We start from the raw sequence: 10388 nt of genomic DNA on the forward strand, positions 1-10388 counted from the left end.
CAAAATAGACTCTTCTTCAGCTGATAGATCAGCTAGTATGTGTCTTGACTGTAACACTAAAGTTAGTCTCATTAGAACTCAAAAGTGCATTTGTAATCTACTCTATGATCACTAAAGCTTCTTCAAATGGCCTGCCAGGACGGCGGACTGAGGGAGAGCACATTGGGGTGAAAGAAGCTCACTCAAAGGAACAAAATAGGGCTGACAACGTAAGATAATTGCTTCTCCATAATCAGGTTTAAGGGTGATTCCGTAGTTTATGCCCTGCATGCAGTCATCATCTTCAAACTCAATGTCCTCATTATCTCCTGTTGTTCCACCATGGAATGGGTAGTTTAACATATGTATACACAATGAACATCTCTGAAATTGTGACACAGTAACTGTCACACTATACAATGTAGGTTGCTGAAATCCTGCTACTGTATGTGGGAAGAAATTTGAAAGAATGGCTTCTTTGCAATGGCTTTTAACCTACTAAAAAATAGAGGAGTCCCATTCTCAACAGTAGCTGAGACTTGTGAATTAAAAGGAAACTTCCTTTGCACACTCCTCCAATGGAAAGGCATTATTTAAATAGTCTGGCTTGGACATAGGCATGATGATCCTGCAGCTTTCATGACCTCAATAAATGTGCTGCCTTTCAACCAGAGAGTCTCTCACACGTGTCAAACTCTGTATCCAAATTGTAATATAGTAGTGGTGGAAGGTGGCATTAGGGAGGTAGTATCCACTTTCAGAGAATGCAAGCTACATCAGTTTTGAAATCCTGTTCAAACCTATCCTTCAAAAATAAATACATAGCCCGTTTCCTTCAGCAACAATTTGTAATCCTTCTTCTTCTGACATTCGCAACACTCTGATCATTGCATTTGCATATTGATCAACAGACTCTGCAAGAAATTCAGTTCTTTGACCTTTCTGTTCAAGAACTATGTTCATCTTTGGCCTGGCAGAAGGCCGGTGTAGCAGGTTAAAGCGTAGATTGCCCTTGTGGATTCAAATAAACCACTTGCAGGACCCGTTCTATTACAACATACTCTTTCTGCTCCGCAAACAGTTCAGGAGTAAACTTTGTTCCTAGTTTGATCTTCAGACTGACTATTTTGAACTTGTACTTGCAATTCTTCTCCTGACCAGCTCTGATAGTTCAATGAATTTTATCACAATTGCCATGAGAATCTCTCCAGGTGCAAGAATCCCATAACGAGGGCGCATGAAACAGCTCTTAGGTGCATTCGTCTAAAACTTAAAAGCAACTCGAGACCGGCTAGTGTTCTTGATTTGGATAGCAGAGAAGGCTCACTGGCAAAGAGGACTCGAGATGTTCAAGTTGGAGAAGTTCCTTGCTACTGCCAGGATTTTCATGATGAGAGTACAAGATCGTGTGGCCCTGCCACTCACGAACTGGAAGATTCAGGGTATAGGCACTATCGAATTTTCGTCAAGGAAGTATCATAGAATGCAATCTGCATCAGAACGGAATTTGCATCTCATCGATACAATAACGATCAGTTTTGCCCCTTCTCGTCGACAGAGCAATGTTTGCACTCCAGTTGACGACTTTCAGTTCAATTTCTGATACGCGCAGCTCCGGAAGCCGAAGTCCCCATCTGTCTCTTCTGAACATCATGGATTGCTTTTTTCTTCCCAGTTTTTTCCAACGCCCCCCTTTCTCTTCGTCGTGTATCCCTCCCTTTCTTCATCGAGCACAACCGTCCTCCTTTTTCCCTGAGAGCCCCCAAAACAGTGTTCTTTTTTTTTCCCCTTTTTGCCATACAGCACGCAGTTTTTCGTAGCAATTGTGCAGTCTTATGTGTATAATTAATGGAGGCAAATCTGGCTCGCTTGTCAATTAAATCAGGCGCATCATGTCAGAGAGAACGCTGTGGAACATCCTTAACATGCTTTGAGCCTTCTGAGTCATTGCTAATAGGACTATTTCCCACTGCATTAAGTAGATTGAAAACCTTCTTCCTTCCTCTTTTTTTTTAACGAAAAGATGTTTGTGGAGACTTAAGACACTCCTGAATTGCACCAGCATCCTCTTCAAACGTTCGTGCCACCAATTCAAAAAAAAACTCTTCATCCCACTGGCGCTTGATTGCTTCCAGCACACATAAAGCTTTGAATCTCACTGAAAATGCTTGCAAAAGTTATGTCATTTGCTAATAGATGTTCAGCATATGCCCAGAGAAGTGCATTCCACAAGACTAAGTTTGGCTGAACATCCTCCAATTCCATCAGTTGAAAAAGATTCAACATTGCCAAGGATACCCAGAGATTAGGGCATTCCAAGAGACAACATTTGGTATTGCTAGCTTATCAAACACTTCTTTTGCTTTTGTAAATGCTCCACACTTAGCATACATGCTCACCAATCCATTGCCTAACACAATATCATGACTTTCCATTAGCCCCAGCCTCCGAATCTCAGCATGTCAAACAAGTTCCAAAACAATATGAACCTTTAGTACCCTTCACTTAATACCAAAAAGATCCACTTATTCCATATGTAAAAGTCTTATTTGCTGACTGTAATATAGTTAATATCCATGTCCAATGGCTAACAACATCTAGACAGACACCCTCTAATTACATGTGATGATAAAAAAGCAAGTGCCTTGACAAATGGTCCATGTTCAGCATAACCTTTTTGGTGGATTCAACATCTCAGATGCGCAATAGTACGACAACGTGAGATATATTACATTTGAAGAAAGATATACAAGGATAAGGCATCAATAGTATAGTGATGCTTTCAATCATAAAATCAATATGCATTAGAATCAGAATTTTGAGAGAAAGAAGTAGAGTCAAGTCTTTTATATTTCTTCCTATAAATCAAGGGAAGAGATGCAAATTTTGCCAGGATATGATAGCATGAGTAGTATCATCCCATGACATCAAGCCATCATATAGGTATCGAAATCTGATAGTGCTATTAAGATTCGCAATCGAGGATATTGAAACCTGATAGAGCTATTAAGAATTGCAATCGAGGATGTTGAAACCCAATAGAGCTATTAAGAATCACAGTTGTTGAGGGTATGATGAGAAAAAGACTCCCAAGAGCTAATATCAAGTAAAAAGTTGTATTCTTCATATTCTCTAAAGCATCCTGCACACATGAAATCCTCTTAGTCCTAAAGTTGATATGATACACAATATCACTAATACTTTTATCTATTACTAGGTTAATGTTTTTAATATTTTAATAAACTAAAATTTGAATAATAAATGTTTTTTATATATTACTTTGTAAATGTTTTTGTCTCCTAGAAATCAAAGTACTTACTTTTTTCTAATTATAATATATTATCCTTATATTATCCGTTAGTCTTTGCTAAAAAGTTGATATTACAATACTGTATAATGAAGATATTTTATTTTCAAGTGCCAAGATCAAGGTGAAATTTTTTACTTTCCATTCTATTAGCTTGAGGTTCATTCTTAGTATATCTATCCCTACTAATTTGTATCAACACCATGAGTCTCTTTTAACCATTTTCTTATTAATCAAATTGAAGAGATGGAAGAAAAAGCTTGGATTTGGTTGAAACAAAATCTTACAAAACGGATGTCTTAGGGGACGAAGTAAATATGTGGCTTGGATGTCCCAACCTAGTTGGGTTTGCTGAAAATTGACGAGTTGATCTCGTTTCAGGTCCATGGAGGACCATATCTCTATAGCTCAATCGGTAAGTAAGTGGTGTTGGTCCTCTATGTAGAGAGACTCTTTTGATTGTTGATCAGCTTCTCAAGATTTTGTGGAAGGAGATGAAGGGAGACCAATGTACACAATTGGTAAGAACCGGACGTAAAATCTTCTTTAAGAACTAAGAAACAAAGAGAAGAGGAGAGAATGATGGTTCAAATGAATGTAGACAAAAAAAGAAGTGTGATTTTGGAGGAAAACGTGATAGTAGAATATTTAATCATTTAAAAAGAAAGAATAATGACCAAAAACCCTGACATGAGCTAACATCCTTAGGCATTTAATGGCTGACCTCTTAAGAATAATATATCCTCTCATTAATCACGTCTGAATGGCCAAATTTGGAGAGTTCGTTCTTTTAAAACCTCAACTAATTAGCAACTTAATCATTTTCCTACAAGTGCCGTTTTTGAAACGTTTTGGGCCCTAATGATCTTTCTTTCCCTTCACTTAGAGGTAAAATATTGAGCCTTAAATTTCCTTTTATAACTCCTCTTCTTTCACATTCCACTAGTCTCTTGTTTAGCAACTTATTTTTTATTTTGTCTCTAAGTACTTTCTTCTTTTTTTGTCTTTTCTACCTTTACTACAGCTAATGTAACCTCCTCCATTCCTATTAAACTCACGTTACTTTTTTCTCTCCTCCTTCTTCATCTACTAAGTCCAATCTCTTCTTTTATTTCGAAACATTCTAAGGAATTGGATACATATCCCCTCCTTTTCTAGGAAAATAACTACTTTTAGGACCTAGATGTCTTGCTTCATTGCAATTGTAACCTGCTCTTTGGTCCCCTCTTCCACATCATTACCCTATATTCTCACCATAGTACTCTAAGCCTAGGGCCTCCACCTTATTCTTCTTCTAGGATCTTCCATAAAAAATAATCCTTGAATTGTGGAACTTCTTTGAAATAGTTCCATCTTATCTATCATTAAGACCTCTTCTCTTAAGGGCATATGTAATGAAGACTCTTTTGGGATACCACATTATGTATCACTATAGGGATTCTAGGATTTGGGTCCACATTTAATTTCCCTAGTATAAACATCTTCCACTCCTTTTCAGCAACACTTTCAACAACTTCATCATATCATTATATTCCATAAAGCCTCAAATCCTTGAGTGAACTACAGTACACTTTGTTTCTTCTACAAAATAGAACAAATAGTTCCCCCCCTAATATAGTGTTTTTATCTTATCTACATCTTATATCTTTATAGATCTCTGAATGAAGGCTAACTCGGCATTTTATAGTCCACTTCTATGAGCAGTTCACTAGTGATATGTTGAGCCATATAGTCAATAGCCACATCGATATCATCATGATAATATGGCCCGAGAGACTAGCACATAGGAAGCCTAGTCAAATTAAAGCTTGAAACTTTACATCTTTGGTGAGGGTTTTATTTTACAAGGCAAATCCACTAATGGAAATAAAAAATCCACTATGGGAAATATAATTTCTTTAAAACAATCTGTCAGAGTTGTTGATGGCGGAAGCATCTTCCTCTTCTTCTTCTTCTCTTTCATTCATGAACCGGTTCTACTGGTTACCATTCTGCATCTATTGTGCTCTTTTATGGTGGAAATATTCACTAGCTATATGGCCAGTCTTACCACAATAATGACATGTCATCTGATGTTTGTTGTCAATGTTGAATCCTCAACCTCTTCCTTTGGGGGTCCAATAGCTCCTTTGCTGTATAAGAGATTTTCCCTAGATGATGGGACATCATCTTTTGCATTCTTGTTCTTCTGTTTATTCTCTTCATCAAGAAGAGAGTGCTCAATATCTTTAAGTGAGAGACTTGGATTATTACTTAGGGTGGACACAAGATTCTCATATGGTTCCTTATTTACACTTGCAAGTAGTACAGCTATTGCTTCATCTTTATCAATATTCTTCTTAAGAGTTGCAAGCTAGGTTTTTTGGCTCTTGAACCTGTTAATGTGTATGGTCATGGAAGTAGTGTCTTTTATATCCAGTTTATAAAACTGCATGAGTAATTTTACCTTTGAATTCTTTACTTGGGTACCAAACATCCTGTCAAGTTCCCCCCAAGTAGTTTTAGCATCTCTAATGCCAAAGATGTGATGTAGCACATCATCACTTAGTCCCCATGCAATGATGCCTAAAGCCTTGTTATTCATCTTTTTCCACTCCTTTGTCTTGAGATGTCTTCTTCAATGAACCCATCTTCATCATCTTCCTTCTTGCTATCTGGATCATCCTCAAACAAGTCCCACAAGTCCTTTCACATAAGGTGGTACATTGTCTTCTCCTTCCAGGCATGAAAGCCTTCTCCATTGAAATTAGCTATTTGCTCAAGTTCACACATTTTGAAAGAAGTCTTACCACGAGTGTACTCAGGTAGCAATGTCTATCCTTTTACAATGAGATTGAAGCTTACAAGAGATTTAATCAGTTGGGCATTCCACATTAAAAATCTTCATGTTTGTCATTGCAAGAACTAAAGTAAAACTAGCAAATGAATTTTTCTTAGATGTTCAAGAAAAACAGGTGTGCCAAGAGTGCCAAGAAGCACTAGGTTAGTATCAAGAGATACTAACTTGATTTCAGACTTGATGTTGCCTGATTTTAGGTGGTCATCTTGATTCTCAGGTGGATTGCTTGAATTCAAGTGGGTTGCTCTAGATCTTCTTCTTGAAGGTTTATACTTGCTGGAGACTTTAGATCTGAGAGAAGGAAACTTTAGTTAACTAAATCAATAGGAAAAATGAAGTGGAAAGGAACTTGAAGAGTACTTGTCTATGGAAGATTAGGGTTTTTGAACAGGGGTTTGATTTTTTTGGTTGGGGCATCTTGTACATTGGATCATTTGAGAAACCCTTTTAGTGGGAGATAGCTTAGATATGGAACTTCCAATGCCCTATGGTCTCATGGACAACATCGTGTTGCATAGACTGAGAATTGACAGTATGAACAGAATTCGGCACAGTCTGGACAACGACTTTGAATTTGAGTGATGCTAGGCTATGTGATAAGAAATTTCAAGCTTTGAGGTGACATAGAGGAGCTCTAATATTAGGGAGAGGGGGCCTTCACAAGTGGGAGGAGAGGCCTCCCTCACTTGGTCATGAACCATGTGAGCTTCACCACACATAGGAGGATCATCACCAAGTGATACAAGGGCCCTCCTCAACTAGATACATGTGCTTTCTACAATTGGAAGGGTCATCTCTTACTTAATCATGAGGTACACAAGCTTCACTATGCACGATGGTATAAGATTCACCATTGAACTATAAAAGAGCTGCCACATGTGGGAGGGCCCTTGCTAGCTTCTTAGTGGTGGCCAGCCCACACTAAGGTTACCATAGAGTAATATGATGACTCTCCACATAGTGGAGGCACCTTTCACTTAGTGATACTCCATTGTGTATTTACACTACATGCGGGTCACAAATAAGCCTACCCTAAACTGCCTTTGAGAACATCCCCTTTAGGAAACTACACATCCATTTAATTAATGAGCATCTAGATGTATGAAGTTGCAATTCAATTTGATTAGAGAGCATGAAGTTAGAAATATCCCATAGCTACTATATTATGAGATGGCATCTTGCACAAAGAGCCAGTGCGCTGGGGACTCCTTGATACATTATGCCTCTATCGCAAAATGAAGAGAGCATAGGGGTGAAGCAAGAGACAAATGAGAGTAGATACAAGAGAGAGAAAGAGAGTTGACATGATCAAAGGAGATGGAGGGAGCTTGAGTGTAGTAGGAGAGGGTGTCCTACAATAAAGTTTTGAGCCCTAAACCCTTTTTAAGTGATCCTTGCTAGTTCAAGGTACACCTGCCTAGTTAATGGTCCATTCATGGAGTTAATGTGATTATCCCTTTTAGTTACATTGATCATCTAAAGGTCCCATTTTGCACTATTTAGATTATGAAACTAATAAAGGGGTATTTTTCTAGGATTCTTTCTTTTCTTTATTTGTGTGTGTGTGTGTGTTTTGTTTGAAGGGGAGCTTAGATTATCAACCTCGTGCAATGCTTTTTATTACATTTCATTTCCTACCACGTGGCCAATCCATATGCTCTCTTGCTCCTCTCACATCACCATATCTATGGTGGCAGCTACTCTCAGTTGTATCCTTAAAGGTCTAGACCCTACCTGTGAATAGCAAGTCCTAATTTTGACATCAAATTTTTTCTATTTTTGGTATGTTTGGTATTTCTATAAACTTTTCCACTAATGATATGTCTTTTTGGAGATGATGTGTGTCACTAGCATTACATATAATAATGTTAGATTTCTAGACAATGTGAAACTTAGTCTCTCTACCCCAATATTCCCTACCAATCTATCATGCTCATTATTTACTAGTCGAGGATGATCTTTCTCTCATCTCAACAAGGATTATTGTCTCACTCCAAGGTTCTAGATGGAGGCTCACTGTCAACCTCTTTTACATTTGAGTCTTGATCCGAGAAAATCACAAAAAAATATTTGTCTAACACTTTGTTGATTTTTTGTACATTTGGAGGTTTCAAATAAAGAAGAGGATGGGAACAACCTCTTGGGAAATCCAAGAAATCACTGGATGGAAATATTTCATGGACTGGTTTACCAAGCGGGGGTGAAGAGTAAAGATCAATAGAGGAAGGTGAAGGAAAAATGTGTAATGTGAAAAGAAATGATATAAAATGGATTTGGAGCCATCCAAGAAAAAAGAGCATGTGAGGCTCATAATGTCATGGCTTTGGAGCCTTATGATAATTTAAACAAATGGAACCCTTCTTGGAAGCATTAGTGGAAGAAAAATCAAGCACATGATTTTGTAAGATTTTTAAAAAATACTTCCACTCCAATACAAAAAAACTTTTCAACATGAAAGTTGTAGCACGTAAGCTGAAGTTTTGACTGGTATTTTTTTATAATTTTTTAGAGCTAAGAGTCGGGAGATATGACCAAAATGGTGGACGCCAACTTTTTCCAACTACGATGGAGACCACCTTCCAATTTTATACACACCCACACTTTCTTCCCCACACTTAATACTTCTATAAAACATCATTCATTAGACTCCCAACCCTTTCTCCTCTCTTCTCCTCTCTCTCAAGCTAATAAACCATTAGAATTCCCCTCCTAAATCACCCTCAAATCATCCTTAATTGTAGTAGTAATGTATGAATTCTCACTACTCTCTCTCCATTATTGCTAGATATGATCTTATTTTATGAAGATTCTCTATATTTTTTATAGGAGAGCTCTTGGACTCAAGCTATGGGGGGGGGGGGGGGGGGGGGAGAATGGAGACAACTCACCTATGATGGAACTTGATTAAGTACAAAATTGGTCAACAAAACATCTAGATGGAGCTTCCACATTGATGGAACCGCCTTAATGTAGCTTTGGTGGTGTTAATTCCTATTCTATCTTAACCTCCTCCCTAAACACCCTCAAGGCCTATATAAAGAGGCCTTCTCCTTTGTGAGCGAAGAGGCCTTCTTCAACCCTTTAAGCCTTCCCCATTCTCTCTCATGAGCTTATGCAATTCATTTCCTTACTATAGCTTATGCATGCTCTACAATGTAATAAGCCCATGCTATTGGTGTCCATATTGTGTATATTGGTTATTTCTTGAGGGTTCTCCATCTCTTATGCCCTCTTAAGTTTTATTGATTCATCTATTTTTTGTAGCTCTCTCTCTCTCTCTCTCTCTCTCTCTCTCTCTCTCTCTCTCTCTCTTAGTTTTCCTCTCTTCTCCCTCACAAGCTCATCTCCCTCTTGCATAGCATCCTAGTCCGCTCTTCCATGACTAGGTGGTGCCCTTACCTCATTCACTTTGTGGCAAAAGGGAGTTTGGCATAGTATAGAGGTTGCCATACCAAATTTCTTTCATCATATATTAGTGCCCCCGTTGAGGACATTCTCATCCACAATTCTCTACCTCCTTATGCAGGACGATACAACACATAGTGATGCATCCTCTACCACAAGTGCTCCAAGTGGCTCTTCTCCAATGCCTTCACCAACTCTTTTTTAAGTTGGTCGAAGTCCACGACTCCTACAATGGTCTCCCAAGGAAGACCAAGAAAGGAAGTATGGTGTTCACCTTAGAAATTCCATTCTCTCACAACGAAAAAAATCATGTTGCCATCAATTGCTAGATTCTCATAATTGTGGTGAGTGTTTTGCAAACAAAGTGAAGGCCCTTTCGGGAGGTCCTCGTCTCCAAATCATCAAATCCCTCTCTCTCTCGGGCCTAATCCACATCAAAGGAGGACAACTATGCATGAACGGTGTGGAGTTTTGTAGAGGTGCAAAGTATGGAGACTACCTTTAACTATTGCTAGCTCAAAGGTTGGGTGTGGTTGAAAAGGTGGCCATCACACCTTATGAAATATATGTCACCGAGGATGGACACACTAAGGCAATAACAATCATTGGTGAGCAAATTCTCTGTATAGCAAAGTTGGTGGGTTCTAGAAAGAAAAACTCTGGGGAAAATCCTTTATAATTCAAGAAGTGCATTCCCTCTACTCTCTTAAGTAATCCCCACTTATGAATAATAATAATGGCCCGAATTTCTACACCTTCCACTCTGTACAAAACATCCGAGTTAATGTATGCATCAGTAGAAAGATTTTCTTCCAGTAGTGTCTTGTCATGTACTTTGGGGCTGAAAGATTAAGGGAG

This window comes from Lygodium microphyllum, chromosome 21 (genome assembly GCF_053477565.2).
Source record: "Lygodium microphyllum isolate KBCC chromosome 21, Lygodium_microphyllum_v1.1.10, whole genome shotgun sequence".
In the NCBI taxonomy this organism is placed as follows: Eukaryota; Viridiplantae; Streptophyta; class Polypodiopsida; order Schizaeales; family Lygodiaceae; genus Lygodium; species Lygodium microphyllum.